Source organism: Panthera uncia (genome assembly GCF_023721935.1).
Source record: "Panthera uncia isolate 11264 chromosome A1 unlocalized genomic scaffold, Puncia_PCG_1.0 HiC_scaffold_17, whole genome shotgun sequence".
NCBI classification, from domain to species: Eukaryota; Metazoa; Chordata; class Mammalia; order Carnivora; family Felidae; genus Panthera; species Panthera uncia.
In genome coordinates, this window is record NW_026057577.1 from 126,913,720 (window position 1) to 126,941,200 (window position 27,481).

A 27,481-nucleotide genomic window follows, 5' to 3' on the forward strand; every position below is an offset into this window, starting at 1 on the left:
GGAACTTTTCTCAGGTGCGCTGCAGATGATACCAATATTATAGTTGGATACTGTGCTTGAGATTACTGGGGGCTTCTGAGAGGCGCAGAACAAGGAGTCCTCAGAGATGCTTTCAGGCAACTTCCTGGGGTGTCCAATAATCCCCAGTCTCCTGCCAGAAGGCTCCCAATGACACACCAGTCTATCTCCTACAGCCTTACAGCCTTTCCTGTCCATCTTCAGACTCAGCTTCCCCCACTTTGTTTTCCACAGGGCAGCTTCCTGGGGAATGTGGCCTTTACCTCAGGGTAAGGTTCTGGAAACCAGACACAGAAATATCCCTGCTGCCACATTTCCCCTCTTACTTCATCCCAGGAGGCCTACCTCATATCTCAAAAGTAATGTATATTCATAGGAAATCAACTAGGCAACTCATTTAAAAGACAGATTCCAAGATCTAGATTCTGATTCAGTAGGTTGGGATGCAGCCCAGAAAGCTGCATTTTTATAAACCTCCTTCCCCCAGGTGGTTCAAATGCATGAGGCAGACTATACTTAGAAAAATAGTGCCCCAGGGAGATGGGTTGAGCTATTAGCACAGCCTGCCCTCCAGAATCTCCAGCTAACTCTTTCCTCGTAAGCTCTGACTTCATGTGTTATTGATGTAGCTAGGCCATCTGCTCACAACCTTAAAACTAAACTAACAAAACAGACAAATAAACAAAAGATGGAATGTTGCTTCTTGGAATTTTGTGCCATTTTTCTCTTTTCTTTCTGTTTACAGGGAAAGGGTCTTTTTTTGTGTGTGATTTAGTCTTTGATGACAAAAATGAAGACAAAGGGTCCTCTCCTCTCCCATTTAATTTTTGCCATATTTGCAGAGCGCCTAAGGGTAAACACATTAGAAAGAAGCAATCAGCTGGAAGAGTTCTCAAATGAACACTGGGATAATCGAGAGTTAAATGAAACTTGTTAAACAGTGTCTTTCTAAACCTGGTTTAGAGCCAACAACCATAGGGCAGAACCAATGGTCAAAAAGAAATAAACCATTTGGACAATTGAAGGGTTAATTTCTATGGCCTCAGGGAAGAGGCTGCAGAGTCCCCCACACCTGGAGGTAATTATCCCCCTTGGCTCCCGCCCAGCCCAAAACCAGATCTCTGGCCGACACGCGTTCGCCCCCTGGTGGTTAAAAGGTAAACTACAATTTACCTTAGCAGAGAGGAGAAAATCAAATTTTATACTCTTGCATTTCGCCACTCAACACCCACACAGAGCTTTTTCAGGGACAGATCCGCAGGTACAGAGTCATCTTCAAAGACACACCAGGACTGTTCTATATGTCAGGATATAAGCTCTGGTAGTAGCCACACAATTTACTGCACACACCTGAAATATTTGGGTACTTTGATACTTCACAAAGGCAGACACTTAACAAGCCTTTAACGCACAGCTCTTGCCTAGCCCAACTCCAGGCCAACCTGCAAGTGTATGTCACAGAAAGTGCTCGATAAAAATCAAGTCCCAATTTCAGCGTGGGCCTTTGGCTCCACCAGCACCCGCTTCAAATCCAAACCTGCCCACCAAGCTTCCCCAGTCCTTTGTGGTACCTGGACCCCCAGAGTCTGCTCTCAGGGACCAAGCTTGCATTCACCCTGTGGCCCCTAGGCTCCATCTGGCCCATAGGTCCACACCATCCCCACCACCCTAATTAGGGAAATCTCACAACTCCTAACCAGAAAGTAATAGGAAAAAGCCTTTGAACTTTCAAAACAAGCTGGCTGTTAGCCAGACACTTTACACACATGCCAGATTTTTTTTTATTTTTAACTATAAATTACACAGATATAGTCTATTACTAAAAAAAAAAAAAAAAAAAAATCAGGGTGCCTGGGTGGCTCAGTAGGTTAAGCGCCCAACTCTTGATTTCAGCTCAGGTCATGGTCTCTCGGTTTGTGGGATCAAGCCCCGTGTCAGGCTCTGTGCTGACAGTGTGGAGCCTGCTTGAGATTCTCCCTCTTCTTCTCTCTCTGCCCCTCCCTAATTGACACTCTGTCTCAAAAAAAAATCAAGTATCCATACAGAAGTCACTGTTATTAGTTAGGAGTATGTCCGTCTATAACTTTCCATAGGTATTTACACGTATAGGCGTACATAGAGAAATAGAGATTTGTGAGCCTGTGGAGCTTTTTCAAATAAATAAATAAATAAATAAATAGGGTCTTATTGTACCTTTTTTTACAACTTGTTTTTTTAAATTAACAATAAGATTCTTTTATAGGGCACCCAGCTGGTTCAGTTAGTTAGTGGAGCATGCAACTCTTGATCTCGGGGTTGTGAGTTTGAGCCCTGCATTGCGTGTAGAGATTACTTACAAATAAAAATGTTTAGGGGCTCCTGGCTGGCTTAGTCAGAAGAGCATGTGACTCTTCATCTTGGGATTGTGGGTTTAAATCCCATACTGGGTGTAGGGATTACTTAAAAATAAAATCTTTTGGGGCACCAGGGTGGCTCAGTCGGTTGAACTTCCAACTTCGGCTCATGTCATGATCTCATGGTTTGTGATTTTGAGCCCTGCATCGAGCTCTGTGGTGACACCTCAGAGCCTGGAGCCTGCTTCCAATTCTGTGTCTCCCTCTCTCTCTCTCTGCCCCTCTGCTGCTCGTGCTCTCTCTCTCTTTCTCTCTGTCAAAAAGAAATAAACACTAAAAATTAAAAAAAAAAAACTAGTAAAAAAAGCCTTGTTTTATCAATGCATCTTTCCATTTTTATAAAAATGTGGAGCCATTTAACTGCTGTATAGTATTCCATAGTATTGGGAGTTTAGAAAGCCAAAATAATACTCCTTTCTTTCTCACCTAAGTCTGTGATCAATGGAGAAAGAAGGCACTGGAGACAAACAGATACAAATCAAAAGCTGGCAGAGATCAAACTGTCTGTGTTGTTAACATGTTGATTAGAAAACATGGCTTAAGGGTACATCTAGAAGGACTAACATTTCACCCCTGAATGATTATAGACTTACCTGAAGGGTCACAGGCATCCGTGGATAACCACATGCCCTCAGGCTTCAGAGCTTACTACAGAGCAGGGCAGAGGCTAGAATGCCCCCCAGGCAGACACCTTGGAAAGTGGCAGTAAAAGGACAGGGAGGTAAGGTGCCCACCCCTTCCTACTCAACTCATCGATTGGGCAAACCAGTCCTCTTCTCAAAGGAATGAGTGGATGAGGGATAGGAAGGAAGACAGGAGTGTAATCTAGAATCTAATGGAGGCCAGGGAAATGGAGATTCCCCCAATCATTTTCCAGCTTTTCTTGTAACCCTTTTAGCCTAAAATGTACGGGGACATGGTTGACTCCCTCTTTTTCCCTGTAGAAGAGAACAAGCATTTATCAGAATGTTCCTGGTTTCTGCCTTCATGAATCCATTCCCTCAATACCAATCACTAGTTTTTTTTAGATCTGTCTTGTGAACAGTTTGCATTTTAGCCTCAGAAGATTCTAATATGGGTTAGGACAGTCCATTTATTAAATCAACTCTTAGACCTTAATGTTATCTAAACAAAATATGCTCCATATTTTGCTTTCCATCAAAAACATGCCTAATCGCATTGTCCAATGTAACTTACCAAAGGTTATACAGCAAAAAGATATTCCTTTTGAAAATGCAATATCTAACATAATAAAGGTCATATATTAAAAACCCATAGCTAACATCATACTAAACAGTGGAAGACTAAATATATTTTTTGAAGATCAAGACAAAGATGCATGCTTTCACCATTTTTATTCAACATAGTATTTAAATTATTCAATGTAGTATTTAAAGTCCAAGCCAGAGTAATTAGGCAAGTGAAAGGAATAAAAGGCATCTAAATTGGAGAGGAAGAAGTACAATTGTCATTATTTGCAGATGACATGGTATGTGTAGAAAACCCTAAAGACTCCACCAAAAAAAAAAAAAAAAAAAAAACTTTTAATAAATTCTGTAAAGTGGCAGGATACAAAATCAATATACAAAAATCTGTTGCATTTCTATATATTGATAATGAACTATCAGAATGAGAAATTAAAACACAATCTCATTTACAATTTCATTGAAAAGATGGGAATGCAAGCTGGTGCAGCCACTCTGGAAAACAATATGGAGGCTCCTCAAAAAACTAAAAATAAAACTAAAAATAGAACTATCCTACGACCCAGCAATTGCACTATTAGGCATTTATCCACGGGATACAGTTATGCTGTTTCAAAGGGACACATGCGCCCCCATGTATATAGCAGCACTATCAACAATAGCTGAAGTATCGAAACAGCCCAAATGTCCATCAATGGATGAATGGATAAAGAAGATGTGGTATATATATACAATGGAGTATTACTCAGCAATCAAAAAGAATGAAATCTTGCCATTTGCAACTACGTGGATGGAACTGGAGGGTAATATGCTAAGTGAAATTAGTCAGAGAAAGACAAAAATCATACGCTTGCACTCATATGAGGACTTTAAGAGACAAAACAGATGAACATAAGGGAAGGGAAACAAAAAGAATATAAAAACAGGGAGGGGGACAAAACAGAAGAGACTCATAAATATGGAGAACAAACTGAGGGTTACTGGAGGGGTTGTGGGAGGGAGGGATGGGCTAAATGGGTAAGGGGCACTAAGGAATCTACTCCTGAAATCATTGTTGCACTATATGCTAACTAATTTGGATGTAAATTTTAAAAAACAAAAAATAAATTAAAAAAAAAAACAATTTCATTGAAAAGAATAAAATACCTAAGAATAAATTTAATCTAGAAGGTGAAAGACCTGTACATTGAAAACTGTAAGACACTGATGAAAGAAATTGAAGAAGACACAGATAAATAGGTATTCCATGCTCATGGATTAGAATAATTAATATTGTTGAAATGTCTATACTACCCAAAGTGGTCTACAGATCAATGCAATTCCTATCAAAATTCCAATGGCATTTTTCACAGAAATAGAACAATCTGAAAATTTGTGTGGAATCACAAAAGACCCTGAATAGCCAAAACAATCTTGAGAAAGAAGAACAGAGCTAGAGGCATCACTCTCCCTGTTTTCAAACTATATTACAAAGCCATAGTAATAAAAAAAATAAACATAGTAATCAAAACAGTATGGTATTGGCATAAAAACAGACACATAGATCAATTGAATAGAATAGAAAGGCCAGAAAAAAAAAAAAACCCACATATGTATGGTCAATTAATTTACAACCAAGGAGCCAAGAATATATACCAGGGAAAGGACGGCCTCTTTAGTAAATGGTGTTGGGAAAACTGGACAGCCAAGTACAAAAGAATGAAACTGGACCACTATCTTATACCATTCATAAAAATCAGCTCGAAATGGATTAAGGCTGGAATGTAAGACCTGCAACCATAAAACTAGAAGAAAACAGTAGGCAGTAAGCTCCTTGATGTCGTTTTTGGCAAAGATGTTTTGGATTTGACATGGAAATCAAAGGCAACAAAAGCAAAAGTAAACAAGTAGAACTACATCAAACTAAAAAACTTCTGCGCGGAAAATGAAACCATCAACAAAATTAAAAGGTAACTTACGTAATGGGACAAAATTATTGCAACATATATATTGAGATAAAAATTCATATCCAGGTGTGGTGTCTGGGTAGGTCAGTCAGTTAGACATCCAACTCCTGATTTCAGCTCAGGTCATGGTCTCACGGTTCATGGGTTCAGGTCCTGTATCGGGCTTTGTGCTGAAGGGGGAAGTCTGCTTGGGATTCTGTCTCACCCTCTCTCCCTGCCTCTCCCCCAGTTGTACACACACACTCTCTCTCTAAAAATTAATAAACTTGTAAAAATAATATCCAAAATGGATAAAGAATAACAACAACAACAAATCCAGTTTAAAAATGGGCAGAGGAACTGAATAGACATTTTTCCAAAGAAGACATACAAATGGCCAACAGACACATGAAAAAGGTGCTCAACCTCAAATTATCAGGAAAATGCAGATTGAAACCACAACGAGATATCACCTCACACCAGTCAGAATAGCTATCATCAGAAAGACAAGAAATAACAAGTGTTGACGAGGATGCGGAGAGAAAGGAATCCTTGTGCATCTTTGGTGGGAATGTAAATTGGTACAGTCACCATGGAAAATAGTATGAAAGTTTCTCAAAAATTAAAAATAGAACTACCATATGATCCAGCAATGCCACTTCTGGGTATATACCCAAAGGAAATGAAAATGGGATATTGAAGAGATAGCTGCACTCTCAAGTTCATTGCAGAATTATTCATAATAGCCAGATGGGGAACAACTGATGTATCCATCAACAGATGCATGGAGATCTATCTATCGATCTATCTATCTACACACACACCCATATACACGCACACATATAATGTTATTCAGTCATGAGAAAGAAGGAAATCTTGTGACAACATGGATGGACCCTGAAGGCATTATAGTAAGTGAAATAAACCTGGCAGAGAAAGACAAATGCTGCATGATACCACTTATGTGTGGAATATTAAAAAAAAAAAAAAAAAAAAAAAAAAAAAAAACAAGTCAAACATAAATAGAGAATAGAAATGTGGTTGCTAGGGCTAAGGAATGGGGAAATAGGGAGAGGTTGGTAAAAGGGCCCAAACTTTCAGCTATAAGATGAATAAGTTCTGAGGATCTAATGTAAAACAGGTGACTATAGCTGATAACACTGTATTGTATAACTGAAATTTGCCAAGAGAGTAAAACTTAAATGTTCTCACCAATAAAAGAAAACATGTGAGGTGATGGATATGTTAATTAGCTACATGGGGAGAATCATTTCACAATATATATATACATCAAATCACCATGATGTACCCTTAAATATCTAAATTTTATGTGTCAATTATAAACCTTATTAAAGCTGGATTTTCTTATTTTTTTATTAAAATATTATTTTTAAGGTTATTTATTTATTTTGAATGAGAGAGACAGAGAGAACAGGGAAGGGGCAGAGAGAGAGAATCCTAAGCAAATTCCACACTTCAGCACAGAGCCCGATGTTGGGCTCAAACTCATGAACCATGAGATCATAACCTGAGCCAAAACCAGGAGTCGAATGCTTAACCAACTGGGCCACCCAGACACCCCAAAGCTGGTTTTTTTAAAAACTTACTACAAAGCTACAGTAATCAAAACACTGTGGTATTGACATAAAGATGACATACAGACCAATGAATAGATTACAGCATGCAGAAATATGCCCTCAAATATGTGGCCAAATGATTTTCAACAAGGATGTCAAAACCTGTCAAAGGGGAAAGAGCATTGTTCCAACAAATGGTGCTGGGAAAACTGGATATCTGTGAGAAGTAAGGGAGATAGATAATTCATTTTCAGAAGTACGAAATAAAAGCTGTACTGTCCAGTTAACAGTAGGTCTACAACCTACTGGAATTATGTACAAACCACGCCCCCACACCATCCCACACTCCCCAATGGAGTCCTAACCTAACCTAATCTAACCTTTAGACACTTCACTTCCTGGTTCTTCCTGTCTCTGGGTTCTCGGGCTTATTTTCCTGGGTTTGTTTTCATGGGCTTTGCAATGAGCATGCGCCATAGAATAAGGGGAGGAGGAACCGAAAGTTTCTGCGTTACCTCCGGCAATGTGCATTTGTTGCAGTCAGACTATTTTGCCTTACCTTACATGGGCATAGGTGATGTTGGGGGTTTGGGGGGAGGGCTGTAACTTCTTAGTACTCAGCCAATGAGGAACCAGGGGAAGGACATGCATGCTAGGAGATAAACTGCCTGCTGTGATTTCCCCAGGTGTGCCTGTCCATCAGATACCTAGTCTTGCAAGAACATTGATTAAAGCCTCGATTCACTGTGCTGCGAGTCTCTGCGTCCCTCCTTTGATTGGGTCAGTGGGCTTAGTTCTCACAATATCCACATGCAAAGGAATGAAATTGCACTTCTACCTAACACCATATACAAAAATTAACTCAAAATGGATCAAAGACCTCAATGTAAGAGCTAAAACTATAACCACTCTTGAAGTGCCTGGGTTGCTTAGTCGGTTAAGTATCCGACTTTGGCTCAGGTCGTGATCTCACGGTTCGTGGGTTGGAGCCCCATGTCCAGCTCTGTGCTGACAGCTCAGAGCCTAGAACCTTCTTCAGATTCTGTCTCCCTCTCTCTCTTCTCCTTCCCCACTCTCTCTCTCTCTCTCTCAAAACTAAACATTAAAAATTTTTGAGTAAATAACTAAAACTATTACACTTCTGGCAGAAAACATAGGGAAAAGCTTTACAACATTAGATTTGGCAATAATTTCTTGGATATGACACCACAACACAGGCAGCAACAAAAACGAAAATAGATGAATTAGATTTCATCAAAATTAAAACAGTTTGTGTATCAAAGGACACTATCAATAGAATGAAAAGGCATTCCATAGAATGCAAGAAAATTTTTGTAAATCATATATCTGAAAAGAAATTAATATTCAGAATATACAAAGCACCCCCTAGAACTCAACAACAAAAACAGACAACCCAGTTAAAATTGGGCAAAGGACTTTGCCACGGTTAATGTTATAGTTCAATTTGACTGGGCTAAGGGATACCCACATAGTTGGTAAAACATTATTTTTGGGTGTGTCTGTGAGGGTTTCTTTGGAAGCGATTAGCATTTGAATCAGTAGACAAAGTAAGGAAGCTCAGACCTTACCCATGTAAGGTGACATCATCCAATTCTTTGAGGGCCTGAATAGAACAAAAAGGTGGAGTGTTACAGAAAATACTCGGTGCCCAGGAAGAGACAAGCAACACCACTTGGGGAATTAAGGAAAGACTGTTATTTCACACCGATGTTTATTTCCAAAGGCTGAGCCCAAGCACTGGCGGTGGTCTCCTTTTATGGGTGGGATTGCAGGGGCTCAAGGAAGAAAAAGTAGGGGGAGGGGGCTCTTATGGATTGTGCTACTCAGGCAGCTGGTGGATGCAGGGAGCAAGCAAGATTGCAGAAGCCAAAAGCATGCAAGGGGAGTATCAGGCCTCGGACATCTGGCTGGTCCCCTTTTGTATCTGCTCTCGCCAGATTTCCTTCTCAGGACATCTGGCTGGCTCTCTATCTGTTTTTGCTGGCTTTCCTTCTCAGAAGGAAGGAAGAATTTTCTCTTTCTCTTTCTGACCTAGGATATCTATCTTCTTCTGCCATCAGACATCAAAGCTCCTCATTCTCAGGCCGTCAGCGTTGGACTAAGAGCTCACCAGCTCACCTGGTTCTCACACCTTTAGACTCCGATTGTACTCCTGACTTTCCTCATTCTCCAGCTTGCAGATGGCAGGCAGATCATGAAACTTCCTGACCTCCATAACAGCATGAGTGAATTCCTATAATAAACCTCTGTCTATATATAGGATATATATATATATACACTACATATATATATATATACTATTGGTTGTTTCTCTGGAGAACCCTAGACTTGAATAAATTTCTCCGAAGAAGATATATAAAAGGCTGATAAACACATGAAAAGATGTTCAACATTACAAATCATTAGGAAAATACAAATCAAAATCACAGAGGATGTGGAAAAATGAAACACTTTCACATTGCTGGTGGGAATAGAAACTGGTGTAGCCACTGTGGAAAACAGCATGGGGCTCCTCAAAAAATTAAAAATAGAATTACCATATGTTTCAGCCATTTCATTTTTGGGTATACACCCAAAAGAATTGAAAGCAGAAACTCAAACAGATATTTACACACACAAATTTACAGCAGCATTATTCATAATAGCCAAAAGGTGGAAACAACCCTAATGTCCACTGACAGATGAATGGATACACAAAACGTGCATATATATACAATAGAATATTATTCAGCATTAAAAAGGAAGGAAATTCTGACACTTGCTACAATATGGCTGAAACTTGAAGACATTATGCTGTAGAGGAGAAAAAATAATTTTCCCTCTACTCTTCTGAGTTCTTTGCTGAAACTCCTGTAATAAAAGGCAGTTTAACACAAGAAAAGCAAAAAGTTTATTAGTATGTAATATATATATGGGAGATAATCAAAGAAAAATGAATAACTGTCCAAGATGGCATTAGAATTCTAGATTAAATACCATCTTATTAGGGAAAGGGGAGGGAAGATATAGGTCTCTTAGGAGAGAGTAAATGAGGGGTGCCTGGGTGGCTTAGTCAGCTCAGTCGGCTAAGCGGCCAACTTTGGCTCAGGTCATGATCTCACGGTCCGTGAGTTCGAGCCCCGCGTCGGGCTCTGTGCTGACAGCTCAGAGCCTGGAGCCTGTTTCAGATTCTGTGTCTCCCTCTCTCTGACCCACTCCCATTCATGCTCTGTCTCTCTCTGTCTCAAAAATAAATAAACGTTAAAAAAAAAAAAAAGGAGAGAGTAAATGATTTTTTAGGAAAGATGAATGGGCTCTTAGAAGAATAGGCAGGAAGTATGATAGTTTGTGACAGAGTTTGTCTGGGGGTGCTGTCAACTTTCTAATCTCCTCACCAGTGATAAGAGTCAGTCCTCTCTGCTCATTGAAATGCCAGAGGAAGGGATCGATGACAATTGCGTTCCTTTGGATGACTGGTCTTTAGGAGGATAAGGGGACATCAGGGAAAGCCTCTCCCTGCATTTGCTGTTTTTCAAGTGCCTAACCCTAAAAATGATCAATATACTAAAGCAGCATATTTTGGGGTGGCATATTCTGTTACCCTTCAATGCTAAGTGAAAGAAGCCAGTCATGGAAAGACGGATGCTGTATGATTCCACTTAACATGAGATTTCCTGGGATAATCAAATTCATAGAGACAGAAAGTTGAATGATATTTGCCACGGGCTGGGGGCAGGGGGAGAATGGGGAGTTATTGTTTTATGGTTATAGAGTTTCAATTTAGGAAGATGGAAAAGTTCTGGAGATGCATGGTGGTCATGGTTGCACAGCAATGTGCATGTACTTAATGCTACTAAGCTGTACAGTTAAAAATAGTTTAAAAAAAAGAGGAACATTTATTTTATATTATGTATATTTTGCCACAGTAAAAAAAATACAATATTGGGGTGCTTGGGTGGCTCAGTTGGTCACGTGTCCAACTCTCAATTTCAGCTCAGATCATGATCTCGTGGTTCGTGAGTTCGAGCCCTGAATTGGGCTCTCTGCTGTCAGCACAGAGCTTGCTTCAAATCCTCTGTCTTTCCTTCACCCCCTCGGCCTCTCTCCCACTTTGCACACTCTTCTGAGCTGAAGTCTGATGCTTAACTGACTGAGCCACCCTGGAGCCCCATGAGTACAGTTCTCTTAAACCCTCATACATTGAATCCATTCAATGGTAGGACTCTAATGTACTTCTCTTTTAATGAATCCAAAGAGTAAATAGGATTCACAAGCCTGTCAGCACCAGTCACATACCTACCACATTTTGGGAACTCAAGCAATTCTTAATCCCCCACGCTGTCTGTAAGTATACAGAGCTTGATCTAGAAACTTATGATTACCAAAGACCAAGGCCATGGGATCTGAAAGAAGCAGACTAGGTGGAAAAATCTTTGTTTCCAGCTCTATCAGAAGGCAAATCATCCATGTCAGCTATCTGGAGACCATAGCCTGAAAACAAACTATATCCAAATACTAATAATAATAATAAATCAAGAGGTGAATTAGAGAACCATGCATTTAATATACATAGAAGAAAAACGTCTCCTTTGGAGGATGGCATTTGAGATATTCCTACCTTCCTGCAAAGTCACCACGTTTTATTTGAGGTTCCTTTCTTAGCCACTGATCCAACTGATTTCAAACCTCTTAGTTCATATCTCCCCCTGGGTTCCTGGCCACTCCGTGCTCTGTCTGGTGACAAAGCCTTCACACCATGTCCTGAACAGACATTTTTAGTCGTCCTATGCTTCTCTTGCTATGGATGCTCAGGTCTATGCAGGGCTGAGATTCAGCAGAAATGCCCCAGGAAAGCTGTTCCAATTGTTCAGCACCAATCTTCTCTGGGGTTCCAAGGGCCTGTTTTCCCCAGTTTTGTAGATTCTGACCTGAAGCACTGCTTCCCACCCCCAGGGGCCTGCAAAGGGCCCAAACCCCTGCTATCTGTTCTTCCTCAAACCCTAGGTTTTCTCAGCTTTTTATATTTTTGAGGTCCTGTATTTGAATTTCAGGTCTTGAGTTACTTTATTCTGCCAGGCCTTTTCCTGCAGTAGTGGTTTAAGCCTTGGGGTTCCATATCCACTTGTAGCTCCCATCCTCCGCCAGGAAGATTGTAAGCATTTAGCCAATTACTTAAGTCCACTGACTGTCTTCTCTAACTCCTACGTGGCTGACATTGTTCACTGTGCCTGAGTGCCTTCATCCCCACCATCCTTTTGCTTTCTGGCCCAGAAAAATTTTTTTTTCTGACACAGTCATCTGTAATTCATCTTGTAGGGTTTGGGAGAAAGAGACATTCAATTAGCGAATTCTGGGCTTTCTGAACACATTCATTTTCAAACAAACAACAGCAAACAAATTCTAATATCTTCCTGAATCAAACAATTCCATCCCGGGGTAGGTATTGAAAAAAAAAAAAAGTCCCACTACCCTTCTGAGCTCTTAGCTAAGACCCTTGTAATAAAAGACAGATTATGGGGTGCCTGGGTGGCTCAGTCAGACACTACTCAATTTCGGCTCAGGTCATGATCTCACGGTTCATGAGTTCAAGCCCCACGTCAGGCTCCGCGCTGACGGCACAGAGCTTGTGTGGGATTTTCTCTCTTTCCTGTGCTTTCTCTCTCTCAAAGTAAAAAAAAAAAAATTAAAAAATTAAAAATAAAATGGCCACATTTCAACTGTATCAGTCAAGGACAAAAGAACCCTGGCCCTGTCCTTCCTATAATGGCAACAAAGCCTAATGCCAGCAGCCCTGGCTATGCCAGGGGTATAGTCTCTCCATGTGTTTTTTCTGTTCGTAAGGCCAGTCCTCATCTATTGCCCAAGGTTCCAAGTTTCTGGGTTTTTAGGAGGCTACTATTTATAGTTCTTTATTCCCACCCCAAAACAGAACCAACTGAAAAATAGTAGACCACAGTGTCTGCTCTTTTTATAGTCCTGAGCACATGGATTCAAATCTTTGGTTACAAGCAGTTCAGCCTGTAATTAGACAGGGTGAAAAGACGGGGTGGAAAGAGATAGGCTTCCTCATTCAGTCACTAGTCCTAGAGGACTAGAAACTATCACAGTCTCAGGTCAAAATGCGGTGTTCCTGAAGGTCATCAAAAAAGAGAAAAAGGGAAGGACTTGGCTGAGCACGTCCAGTCTTTCTTCCAAATTCATTAATTAGAGACATCTCTCCTTCCCATAGAGAGGTGTGAATAAAGGGACAGGGATGTTACTCTAATTAAATCCCCTCTCATTGGAAATAGGAGACCAGAAGAGAAATGAAGTTTCCCCTAACATATAGTATGGGCTTACCAGAGTTTATTTAACACTTCCTCCATTGATGGATATTTAGATTCTTTCTAGGCTTTCACACAACAAACGAGTGTCAGAGAAGATCCTGTATGTTTCACCGTGCACACATGTAAGTTTCCTCAGGCAAGCTACCTGGAAGTGAATGTCTAGGTTGAATGTATAAACATTAAAAAATTTAATAAATACTGAGAATTTGCTTTCCAAAAAGGCTATACATGGTTTACACTTAAGCCAGAATGTGTAAACACCTGTTTCCCCACATCTTCATCAATGTTGGTTCTAACCGACCTTTTAAATTTTTGCCAATATGATAGGTAAAAAAGATACCTTTGTTTTGGTTTACAATATATGATTCTATCACTGGGGAGAATGAGAATCATTTTTAAAAGATTTTTTTCATGTTAAATAAAAATTTTTGAGAGAGAGAGAGAACAAGCAGGGAAGGGGCAGAGAGAGAGGGAGACACAGAGTCTGAAGCAGGCTCCAGGGTCTCAGCTGTCAGCACAGAGCCCAACACAGGGCTCAAACTCACAAACTATGAGATCATGACCTGAGCCAAAGTTGGACACTCAGCTGACTGAGTCACCCAGACACCTAGAGAATGAGCATCTTTTTATGTTTGCTGGACATTTGTATTTCCTCTTCACAGAATTATCTGTTCATTTCCTTTGCCCATACTTCTCTTAGGTTATCTTTTCCTTATTCATTTGGCATTCTTTGTACATTTTGGATGCTAATATTTTGCCTTTTATATTTGTGACAATTACTCTTTCTAGCTTTGTAAGATGTGTAGCTTTGGTGGTACAGAAATTTTATTTTTAGCAGGTTGTCATAATTTACTTTTTTAAAAAACTTCATTGTTTCTGCATTATTTTGTTAAGTAAGTTTTACTATTTCAAGATCCTTACGTATTTCTTTCTTCCCCATTTTATTCAAATACTTTTATGATTTTGCTTTTGAAATAAATGTAAAAATCCATCAGGAACTTGCAATGGAGGTAAGGAAATCATTTTATTTAGTTTTTTACTGAATAGCTAATTTTCCATTTGTTCCCCCACTGATTTAAAATGCCATCTTTATCAGGACGCCTGGGTGGCTTAGTTGGTTAAGCGTCTGACTCTTGATTTGGGCTCAGGTCTTGATCTTATGGTGGTAAGTTTGAGCCCTGCATCAGGTTCTGTGCTGACATCACGGAGGCTGCTTGGGATTCTCTCTCTCCCTTTCTCTGTCCCTCCCCACCATGCACGTGTGCTCGCTCTCTCTCTCTAAAATAATAAAGTATATGCTTCAATGTCTTAAAAATAAATAAATAAATAAAATGCCATCTTTATCAATTACTGTCTTCCCCTGCTTGCACAGGTCCTGACGTGATTCTAACAGAGCTGGATAACTGGCTTCCTTGTCTATTACAGATTGGAAGCAAGAAAATAAATCAAGGACTTTATTTTAGAAAACAAGTCAAATGATGGCAAAAGGAAGTGAAAGCTGAACACAAAGAACACAGGTAAACAAAAGAGAGGAAGCTTTGTTGTTTTGCACAATAATAGATAAATATCCCAAGTCTTGAAGAAAAGACTGAAGAAGGTCACCTGGGTGACTCATCAGTTGAGTTTCTGACTCCTGATCTCAACTCAAGTCTTGACCTCAGGGTTGTGAATTCAAGCCCTGCATTGGGCTCCACACTAGGTGAGAAGCCTACTTTTAAAAAAAGAAAAAAAAAGAAGAAGAAAGAAAGAAAAGACTGGATTATGTTTAGGCCCTTTTGAATTAAAAAAAATTTTTTTTAATGTTTATTTTTGAGAGAGATAGAGAGAGAAGTGGGGGGAGGGGCAGAGAGAGAGAAGGAGACAGAATCCGAAGCAGGCTCCAGGCTCTGAGCTGTCAGCATAGAGCCCGATGTGGGGCTTGAACCCATGAACCACGAGATCATGACCTGAGCCAAAGTTGGACGCTTAACCAACTGAGCCACCCAGGCATCCTGCCCTTTTGGTTTTTAAAACAGTTAACAAATTACATATTTTAAAACAATATCTATTTTTTTAAAGTGGTCAAAATAAACACTGTTTTGGCACTTGAAGGGGCAAGTTTCCATCACATGAAATTATCAGCTGCATGGGACCTTGATTCACATACTATGTGGGTACACTGAGTGTTGCTGTAATTATTAGATATGAAAAGAAGCCACGGTGGAACCAACCTCATAAATGCAGAGCAAGGAAGATCTTACCTGCAATTTTAAACAAACCTGAAAAAGACCTAGGAGCTTTATTTTTCCATGCCAGGCCTAGTTGCTACATTCACTGCCTGAGCACACAGCCCCCTTTACATTACAATTTGCAAACTCTACGTGCTCAAGTCTCAGCCTTGGTGCTCCCTGCCAGAGACAGAAATGCCTGGCCCTGTAATTTGAGCTTCCACAGGCTCATATTTTAGCCTGGGGGCAAAAATCAAGGAGGCTCGAATTTTAGCCTAGAGGGTAAAAATCAAGGAATATGTATCAAAGTAACAGTAACAAAGGAACGATTCTGGCTGCGTGCCCCTACCTTTGAGATTTTAAGCTTCTCATTCAAGATGTTTCCATGGTAACTCACTTGTGCCTCCAAACAGCCTTGATGGGCCCTGTAGGAGATTGGGTTACTGCTCCTTCACTTCCTCCCTGCAAAAAAGGAAATATCCACAGCCTTTGCCTCGAGACCTTATAGGGTCTCCCAGTGCAGTACCTTTTCATGCCCCACTGATGTCGGGCTTGACTCTAGTTTGTTTGTCAACAGAATGTTAATGAACATCACCTATGCAGAGGCTTTAAATGTGCTTACAAGGTCTGGCTTGACTTGGTTTGGCTTCTTGGACCTCAGCCATCCGCTGTGAGAAGTTGCTGATCTCGGCGTAAGAGACATGGGGAGTTAACTTGAACCAGACTCAGCCTGAAGCCTATATTGGGACCTATAGTGAGAAACATAAATGTGGTGTTGATGTTGATATAAGCCTCTGAAATTTGAGTTTATTTGTTTATGCAAAACCATTGCAATAAAACCTGACTGATCCAGCCCCTACTTTTTAGAAGTAGAATTGCTCTAAAATATATAATGTATTACCTGTCTTAAAAATCGAAGGGTCTTCAACGTAATTCAATCCAGCCCCTTTTTGGGCACATCCCTGGTGTTTACCATGCAGCTGGTGTGTCATTCCAATAGTCCTTACTCACCAGACACATGCTGTGACTCTTGCTGCACGGGTCTTCACTCTCCCCACCATGGCTGGTGTCCCCACCACCTCCTGTAACATCTCCCATGTCTCTGTGGTCACAGGTAAGGTACAACTCCGCTCAGCTCCCACTGAAGTGAAACGCTTACTTTCTTCCAACCTGGGTTAAATTGTACAAGGTCACAAAATAGAGCCACCCTACGCTGCTGTCTGCAGCTCTGAAGCTTAACTAATTTTTTCTTTTTAGCACAAGACTCCTCGCCCCAGGAGATAGTTACAAGATAGCTGGACCTAAAGATCATTTGAGACTCTGGGCTGCCTTCAAACCCTCTCTCCTCAGCAACCTCAACAGTGTCCCAGGGCAAGTAGGAGTGCTCCTGTTGGGGTGGGCTGCTTTCCTCTCAGAATACCATCAGGAAGGTTAAGGCAAAGTTAATGATCTCTGATTGAATGTGGTACAGCCCTGGGGTGTCAGTCCCCATGTACCAGGCACCAGGCTCTTGTGAGAGAACAATCCCTGGTAACACATGTGGAAATTCACATGAACTCCATAGCACACGCCTGCACTCTGACATTCGAAGCAGAATAACAGACTGGTATTTCCTCTTTTCTTTTCTTTTCTTTTCTTTATCTTAAGTTTATCTATTTTGAGACAGACAGAGAGAGAGAGAGAGAGAGAGAGAGAGAGCACTTCATCAGGGGAGGGACAGAGAGACAGGGAGAGAGAGAATCCCAAGCAGCCTCTGAGCTGTCATCACATAGCCTGACATGGAACTAGATCTCACAACTGTGAGATCATGACCTGAGCTGAAATCAAGAGTTGGAGGCTTAGGAGCGCCTGGGTGGCTTAGTCAGTTAAGCATCTGATTTCAGTTCGGGTCATGATTTCACTGTTTGTGGGTTTAAGCCCTGCATTGGGCTTTGTGCTGATGGCCCAGAGCCTGAAGCCTGCTTCACATTTTGTTTCCCTCTCTCTCTGCCCCTCCCCTGTTCATGCTCTGCCTCTCTCTGTCTCTCTCTGTCTCTGTCTATCTCTCTCTCTCTCAAAAATAAATAAACATTAAAAAAAAAAAAAAGAAAGAATCATAGGTTTAACTGACTGATCCACCCAGGTGCCCCCGGGCTGACATTTTCATTTTCCCATTCTTAGAGAAGATAAGTCTGTATCAGATTAATCTTGGAAGATTCATTCATTCATTCGCTCAACAAATACTTATTCACCTACTGAGTTAAGCCCTAGAGATAGAACAGTGAAAGGCATAAAGTCCTTGCCCCTGTGAATCTTATACTCCTGGGAGGAGGAGGGGAAGGAAATAGAAAACAAAGAAATAAACACATAAACATATCATTTTAAGTGGTGATAAGTGCTATACAAAAGAAGGAGGGTAAATGATAAGAAGATTTAGGGCTCTTTCACATAGGGCAGAGAGAAAGCATCTCTGAGAACCTAACATCTAGGTAGGCACTGGAATCAAGGGAGGGAACAAGCCATAAAGTTTTAAGAAAGAACCATCTAGAATGAGAAGAGCAAATACTAGGACCTGAGGTTTGAGCAAACATTCAAAGAACATCATAAAAGTCAGTGGCTAGAGGAGAATGAGCCAAGAGGAGCGGGAAACAGAGGGTAGACAGGGGTTCAGGTCCTAGAGGAGATTGTCAGCCATGTGAGGAATTTGAACTTTATTACAAGTAGAAGAGGAAGCCACTAGAGAGACTTGAGAGGGAAATAGGGAGGTGACTTATAATCTGATTAATATCTTTAAAACCTAATCTTCACCAATACAAAAGACAAGTTGGAAGCTTACTGCAGTAGCCCAGATGAGAGATATTAGTGGCTTGGACCAAGTGGTAGTGGTACAATGATGAGCAGGACTCAGAGGAATATTTCAAGGTAGGGTCCATAAGACTTAGTAAGCAACTGGATGTGGAGAGTAAAGAAAAGAGAAGCATCAGGGAGGACTTCTTGGGAAGGGCAGGGTGTGGTGGGGTGTGTCTTGAGGAAACAACTCAAGCCCTGATGCACGGTAGCTGAAGAGCTGAAGCTCATTTCTTTATTGAGATGAGAATGTTCACGAAAACAGCTGAATATTTCAGTTGGCAATGAGGAGAGAGGCCTCGGCTGGAGGTGTGAACCCGGGAATCATCACCTTTTAGATGAGTGTGAAGCTGTGAAGCAGGGTGAACTCTTGAGGGAGAAAATGTAGTAAGAGAAGGTAGTTGAGGAGAGTCTGATGTATCTGGAGTCTCACAATCTGGAAGACGTCCTAAAAAATGTAGATAGTTCTCCATTTGGATGTAATGGTGGATTCATGTTCTCGAGGGCAGGGGCCCTGTCTTAATCATCTTGGTGACCCTTCCAGGTTTTCATAAGTCCTGGTGTCTGGCCCCTGTCTCTATAGCAGGGAGAGTCTCAACTGAGGTTTCAGCTGGGAACCTGAAGGAGCAAAACCAACTCCGGACTGAGTTGCAGCCAGAAACCAGAGGTGAGCTGATAATTTACTTTGTGTCATACGTGGTACGAGTTTGGTTCTGTGACCAGAATGACAATTATGTTGTGTGGGAGGAGGAAAATGGAGATGAAAATTTCTTAGCATTTGAAATTTTCAACTATCTTTTGAGTGAACCTCTGAGTTTTTAAATAAGTCTTTTATGGTTGATAGGGTAGAAATAATTACCTACAATGAAATTTTGCTGAACATATTATAATTTTTTAAATATTTTTATTTGTGGAGAATTTCCAACTCACACAAAAGTAGATCAAATAGTATAATGAGCCCTCTCTGTATCACTTAATCCCCAAAATTATCAACCCATGACAATCCTGCCCCATCCACATCTTCATCCACTTTCTCTCTTGCCAAATTATTTTGAAGTAAATCTCAGACATAACATTATTTCATCCTTAAAATTTTGAGTACATTTCTTTAAAAGATAGTTTTTAGGGGCACCTGGGTGGCTCAGTCGGTTAAGCATCAGACTCAGCTCAAGTCATGATCTCGTGTGGTTCGTGGGTTCGAGCCCCAGGTCAGGCTCTGTGCTGACAGCTCAGAGCCTGGAGCCTGCTTTAGATTCTGTGTCTCCCTCTCTATCTGCCCCTCCCCTGCTCGTGCTCTATCTCAGTCTCTCTCTCTCTTAAAAATAAATAAATATTTTAAAAAAATTTTTAAGATAAGTTTTTAGGGGCCCCTGGGTGGCTCAGTTGGTTAAGCATCTGACTCTTGATTTTGGCTCAGGTCATGATCTCCTGGTGTCAGTCTAAGCCCTGCATCAGGCTCCATGCTGCCAGTACAGAGGCTGCTTGAGATTCTCTCTCTCCCTCAGATTCTCTCTCCGTTCCCCCCACCACTCACAATCTCTTTCTCTTTCTCAAAATAAATACATAAACTTTAATTAAGTAAATAAAAAGCTAAGCTTTTATTGATTTATTTTATTAAAAAATGTTTTTAATCTTCACTTATTTTTGAGACAGAGAGAGAGAGCACAAGCAGGGGAATGGCAGAGAGAGAGCAAGATACAGAATCTGAAGAAGGCTCCAGGCTCTGAGCTGTCAGCACAGAGCCCGACCTGGGGCTCGAACCCACGAACCACACGAGATCATGACTTGAGCTGAGTCTGATGCTTAACCGACTGAGCCACCCAGGTGCCCCTAAAAGATAAGCTCTTAAAACATAACCACAACACAACCATTACACTTTTAAAAAGTGCTTAATAATGTCAAATGTCCCGTCAGTGCTTACATTTCCAATTGTCTCATAAATACTATGGATTTTTCTTTTTTCACTTTTTGGATTTTTTTTTTTTTAATGGGATCCAAATAATGTCCACACATTGCAAATGGTTGCTATGTTTTTAAAAATCTCTTTTAATCATAGGATTTTCTTCTACTTCTTTTTATAACACTTCCAATTTATCTGTTGAAGAAACTAGGTTGTTTATGCTGAATAGTTTCCAATAGTCATGGATTTTGCTTATTGTATCACATGGTTTATTAAACATGTTCCTTTGTCCTCTGCATTTTCTATAACTGGTAGTTGGAATTGGATCATTATTTTTAATATAACATTTTTTAATATAAATATTTTGAAAAAGGACCAAAAAATATAGAAAAGCACCATTTACTCAAAGTTCCACCATCCTTTTGAAGAGTAGAGAATAGATGGAAGTTCTCCCTTCCCGTCCTGGAATCACACCTTTCAGGAGTAACCACAGGTAACAATTTGGGACTTGGAGTATATAGTTCCAATTCAAAAATGAAGAAGTAGTGATGGTTAATTTTATGTGTCAACTTGACTGGGTCATGGGGTGCCCAGACTTTTGGTCTAAGCTTATTCCGGGTAAGTCTGTGCGGTGTTTTTGGATAAGATTAGCATTTGAACCAGTAGATTGGGTAAAGCAGATTGCCCTCCCGCATGTAGATGCCCTTCATCGAATCAACAATAGAACAAAATACACTGACCCTCTTTCAGGTAAAAAGGAATTTCTCTTGCCTGATTGCTTGAGCTGGGACTGGTCTTTTTCCAGCCTTTGGACTCAAACTGAAACATTGGTTTTTGAGCCTCTGGGCTTTTGCACTGAAACTTACACCATCAACTCTTCTGGTTCTTAGGCCTTTGGACCTTGTCTGGAATTACACATCACCTCTCCTGGCCCTCCAACTTGCCAGCTGAAGATCTTGAGACTTCTTATCCTCCATAATTGCATGAGCCAATTCCTTATAATAAGTATATACGTCATATAGCATCCATATATGATATACATACATATCTCCTATTGGTTCTGTTCCTCTGGAAAACCCAAAACAGAAGACTAAGCAGAGAGAATGGAACTTGAGCTAACCTTGAAGGCTGGGTGGCATTTAAATGGTTAAAGACGAGGGGAGATAGTATGCCAGGAAAGCAAAGTGGAAGTGTCTGGAATATGAATATGTTACGTGGGGTTCAGAGGGGAGGTTGGGCAGACTGCAGCTAAGATTTGGGATTGTTGAGTTATGCAGAGTTTTGGAGGCCAGGGTAAGGAATAAGTACACTGTCCCACAGGCAAACAAGAATCATTGTCTACTCTTAACAAGATAAAGAGGCAGGTATTGAAGAAGTCCAATGTGTATGCAAAACGGCTCAAAGCAGTAGGATTTGTTGGGCAAGTTCCACTGTGGAATTCTGAAGGAACCCAAGATTCTCATTATCAACCGGGTGTCAGAAGGGTCACGTACACGTTAAGAAATGCATTTGCGGGGCGCCCGGGTGGCTCCGTTGGTTAAGTGTCCGACTCTCGATTTCTGCTCAGGTCATGATCTCACGAACTGTGAGATGGAGCCCCGAGTCAGGCTCTGTACACAGAGCCTGCTTGGGATTCTCTCCTGTCTCCCTCTGCCCCTCCCTCGTGCTCACACACACACGCGTGCTCTCTCTCTTTCTCTCAAAATAAATAAAGCAAACTTAACAAAAAAAAAGGAAGAAAGAAAGAGATACATTTGGGAACCCTCCAAAAGGGAGCTACAAGGTAAATGAGGGCTGTCCAGAGCTGTACCTCAGCATAGACACACACTCACACCTTGGCTCTGTGACTCTCCTGCTTTCCACCTCTTTCGGCTCTCTGGTTCTCATCCTTAGAATGCACCTGTATCTGTGTCTCCTTGACTTCTGGTGCATTCTGGTTGCCAGTCCTTGCTCAAGAGTTTGCTTTGTGTCTGTGCTTATCTGCTTGGCTTACATGAGAGGCAAAATTGGGTACAGTGGTTAAGTATCTCTGGAGCCATATTGTCGGCATGTAAATCCCAGCTCTGCCTCGTCACTCAGTCAGTAGACTGCTTTCCTCAGTCGGCTGATTCAAAGATGTTAACCTCATCCAAAAACACCCTCACAGCATATCCGGAATAAGGTCTGGCCAAATGTCTGTGCACCCTACAACCAAGTCAAGGTGACACAGAGTGTGATCTGAGGCAAGCGTCTTAAACTTCCTGAGCCTCGGTTTCCTCATCTGTAAAGTGGGGAGAGTACTAGCAACTTACATGACAGGATTAAAAAGATGACACATGTTCTCCTGTCTCTCTGCCCCTTCCCCTGCTCTCACTCTGTCTCTCTCTCTCTCTGAAAAATAAATAAACATTAAAAAAAAAATTTAGGGAGTATGGGCTAAATGGGTAAGGGGCATTAAGGAATCTACTCCTGAAATCATTGTTGCACTATATGCTAACTAACTTGGGTGTAAATTAAAAAAGAAAAGAAAAGAAAAAGAAAAAAAATTTAAAGACAATATGGCACATGTGCAGTGCTTAGAACAGGCTTAACACAACAGTAAGTTATTTTTTATTAAAACATATGCAAAACATGTGGTCTCTGCCACCACTGCTCTATTCCGCTGCTGAAGTAACCCGTGGCCCTGAATGTCTGCCTTTCCTATCCAGAGCTGTGTGCTGCACTCACTCAGAGAGCTTCCCTGGGAATGCTGGATTTCTGCACTTGCTAAGCTGGTTTTCCATCCCTCGCCCCCAGCTGAGCACCTGCAATGGGAGAAGAGATGCATGGTATCTGTCCCTGTCACTGCTCAGCTGTGGGCCTTGAGGCCTTTTTCCAGCAGGCTGAGCTGACTCTGACCGAGAATGGAAGGGTACTAGGAATACCCAAGCCACCACGGAAGGGATCTGGAATCCATCAGGCTGCCACAGGCCTAGCATCTGCTGTGCTTGAACTTCTCAAACCCCTAAGCCACAAGCATGCCCCTTTAAGCCTCAGGGCTCTGCCTCTACCTCCCATTCCTGGGCTGGAGTAAGAGTTGTCCCCTAGACAAGTCAGGAGTGTATGTGACACCCTGCCCTCTCTGGCCCAAAAGGGCTCTCCCCTGTTTTCCTCTAAAGGCTTTATTGACTTTTCCTTTCACATTTAAATTTGCAATCCAGCTGAAATTGATCCTGCCTTTAGTTCAAACGTTCTGCCTAGAACTGAATTGAAAATGGTTGGATTTCCTTCATGAGACAATGGTGTCTGTCCAGACTATTCCCGCACTTCCTGCTTCTTCACCTTCCAGAGCTGAGTTTGTTTCCATCCAGTTCCGAGCCTGATCCTCCAGGTTTCCTGCTATGCATGTGAGCTTTCTATAACCTCTTCCAAAGTTCCCTGTGGATTTCATCAGCCAGAGTTTGTTTCTACTGCTTGTGATCAAAGATCCTTAATTTTTATACCCCCAGAGAAGTGAATGACTGAGGTCCAGCTATCTGGGGTGAAGGTGGTGGAAATGAAAACATTTGAAGATATCAAGTTTTTGAAAAAGTATGTAGATTACTATTGGTGAAATTCTAATCTATCACATTTACTTTCTTTATTCAGGGGACTAGAAATACCCATCCCTAGGACTTGCCTAGGAATTGGGCAACATAGATAACTGTGAAGTTGTTTGTGATGGAGACAGTAGGCATTGGTGAACAAAGAATGCATGCACGGGGAACTCAGGAAATTTCCAATAGGCTACTGTACATGGTCATAAGTTGTAGACTTTTTGGGATACAGCAGGTCTTTTTATGGCAGAAGCAAGGCCACCCACACTCAGCCTATCCTATGATGGCTAAGATAATCAAGGACATTGTCTGTGCGTACAGCCCATTCACTAGGAGTCCCAAGCTCTGGAGGTCCATGAAGGAGAATGTGAGAGAATGTCAGGCCTGACTGGCTAGAGAAACATGATTTCACTATGGCTGAGAGTACCATAATCACTCTTTGGTATCTCCTGCAACCGACATATTCCCCAGGCTACTACCAAGCTGGGACCACCTAATCATCCCACAGAGAAGGAATGGCAGACACTATTTATAGCCTACTTGGCAGCTGTTATGAATAGAATGTTTGTGTCACCCACACACCCAACGCCTTCCCATTCATATGTTGAAGACTTAACCCCCAATGTGATAATATTTGAAGATGAAGCCTTTGGGAAGTAATTAGGGTTAGAAGAGGTCACGAGAGTGGTGCCCTCATGATGGAATCAATGCCTTTACAAGAAGAGACTTTGGAAAAGTTGCTCTCTTTCTCTCTCTCTCTGCCCCTCTCTCCCATCACACATGCCTAGGAAAGGGAAAGCATGTGAGAGCACAGCATGCCTGTTTCCAAACAAGAAGAAAACACTTAACAGAAACTGAACCCTGCTGCACCTTGACATTGGACTTTATGGCCTCCAATTTGCTGTTGCTTAAGCCACCCAGTCTACAGTATTGTTATGGTAGCCCTCGCAGACTAATACAACAGCCATTCTCTTTCTTTCCTAACAGAACCTTATTTTGTAATGGGTGGAAACCTCTGGAAAAAGAAGCCCAGGGGATCAACAATTATTTGTGTAAGACAATCATTGTGCTACTATTCCCCGTTTTCAATAATGGGTTTAGGGGTAGGCACATCAATCAATTATGGTCAATGAGATGGGAAAGAAAATTGGCTACAGATAAAAAACCATTAAAAAAAAAAATCCTTTTTCCTCTGCCCCTTGTTTCCTCTGGCAGAGTTGGAACATCAGCCGCCATCTTGTGACCAGGAGAAAACATATATGAGGAAGAAAAGCTAATGGGCTTTCACCCTGATGATGGTGAAGCCAAGGGTGTTTAATGATACTAAGCCATTTAACCAATCCTGAGACTTTGTGTTAAGTAAGCAATAAATGTCCTTATTGTTCATACTTACTGGTCAGCTTCGTGTTATTTGAAGCTGAATGTAATCTCACTAATACTGGAGGCTACCAGACTTCTCCCCAGGCAGGCTGAATTCCAACAGCCATTTAGCCAACGGAAGACTGCATCATGTCTCTATGCCTGTGATACAGGTTTTTGGCCAAACGGTGTTCTCCTTTTGGATTATGGAGCAAGACGCCATAATCATTAAGAGGTATAAATTTGGAATAAGATGCCTGGGTTCAAATCCTGGCTTTTAAGCTTATTAACTGTGTGACCCTGGGAATGTTATTTAACCTCTCTGTGTCTTAGTTTCCTTCTCCATCAAAACCTGGGAATAATAATAGTACCTACCTCATTGGGCTGTTAAAAGAATAAAATGAGATAATGCCTGTAAAGTGCTTTGCACAGGGTTGGTGTATAGCCTGGCATATAATAATCTTTCAAATGTTAGTTATATTCCATGGCAGAAGAAGAGGTAGAAGGTCTCCAGCATTCACTGCAAGAATGTCCTGCATGGATTTGTGCAACTCTTGATCATACACACTGACAAATTAATGGGGCCCTCTTTTCTGGAACATCTGGAGTCTTATTTATAAAAACAAAGTAGGCAGGTGGCACCTGGGTAACTCAATTGGTTAAGCCACCAATTCCTGGTTTCAGCTTAGGTCATGATCTCATGGCTCGTGAGTTCAAGCCCAACATCAGGCTCTGCACTGACAGTGTGCAGACTGCTTGGGATTCTGTCTGCCTCTCTCTCTCTGCCCCTCCCCCACTTGCTCTCTATCTCTCTCTCTAAAAAATAAATACATAAACATAAAAACAAAACAAAGCGGGGCTCTCAGGGCAGAGGTAGGGACATAGCTTGAAATTGCAGGCATAATTTTCACTTGTTTGTCCAAGAACATTACCAATCTCCTCTGATAGACCCTCAACCTCAGGCACCAACCACAAAACAACCCAAATCTTCATTAAGATTTCAGGGAGGCTAATTTGAGACAGGTCTACAGTGCAGTGAGTGGAGAAGCTCTGAAGATCTGAGAGAGCTTATTCAAATTGCTATGCCCAACAAATTACATTGATGCACAGATGATTCTTGACCAAAGTATTGCTGTTGCCTGGGGGAATATTGGAAAACTGTGGTTATTGCAATGACACCACTAGCATATAATGGTCAGGGGCCACAGATGTTAGACACCCTGCAATACACAGGGCAGTCCTGGACCACAGTGGATTGTCTTACCTCCTGCATGACTTTATATCAAGTTGGACGTTCATGTACGTGTAAAGCAAGTTTGTAATGATTTAAGCCTATAATCTAAGTTGGCTTTGACAAATACAAAATATTTTTGCATAGTTTTAACATGCTCTAGATTTGAAAGAGATGTCATTATTGTGTAAATAGAAGGATGGTTGTATTGTGTTCTATTTAAAATTCTAGCACAGAGTTTTTTACCATTTCAGAAAAGCACATCACCAGTGCCCGAGTAATTAGCCAATTATGTTACCTGATGCCATCTGAACCTGCAACTGCTGCATTCCTAGAGATTTTCACACTGGGTGCAGGAACCTGATGTACACACTTAATGTCTTCCAGAGTAGTCATGACCAAACATTTATACGTTGAAATACACAGTCTATTAATTACACATTGTATTTTATCATACACAGTATATTCTACTATAAAGTTTCCCCCTCTCCTTTTTTCTTTATACTTCAACTAATGCATTATAGATTTTTTAAATTATAAAATTAAAATTTTGGGGCGCCTGGGTGGCTCAGTCGGTTAGGCGTCCGACTTCAGCTCAGGTCACGATCTCGCAGTCCGTGAGTTCGAGCCCCGCGTCGGGCTCTGGGCTGATGGCTCAGAGCCTGGAGCCTGCTTCCGATTCTGTGTCTCCCTCTCTCTCTGCCCCTCCCCCGTTCATGCTCTGTCTCTCTCTGTCTCAAAAATAAATAAAACGTTAAACAAAAAAAATTAAAAAAAAATTTTTATTTTAAAAGGAAAAAAATTAATTATACATGTAGTATGTACAATTTTAATTTCAGGAGATACAGAGAATGTCACAAAACCCTTGTTATGAAAAGGGGGTGTTTGGGTTTGATAAAGTGGAGAACTACTGATCTGTGGTGACTTTTTTTTAATGGAAATTTTATATTGAAGTAAACA

General features: G+C 41.2%; 1 long non-coding RNA gene across 2 annotated transcripts in view; it reads right to left on the reverse strand.

Annotated features, from left to right (window-relative positions):
* Positions 1-13,457: 13,457 nt before the first annotated feature.
* LOC125934678 (uncharacterized) overlaps positions 13,458-27,481 on the reverse strand; it is a 30,012-nt gene continuing 15,988 nt past the window's right edge. For both annotated transcript variants that reach the window (XR_007461488.1, XR_007461487.1), the window contains 3 exons: positions 16,274-16,400; positions 16,001-16,113; positions 13,458-13,589 (listed from right to left, as the gene is read on the reverse strand). This is a non-coding gene — a long non-coding RNA (uncharacterized LOC125934678). The remainder of the gene's footprint in view (positions 13,590-16,000; positions 16,114-16,273; positions 16,401-27,481) is intronic.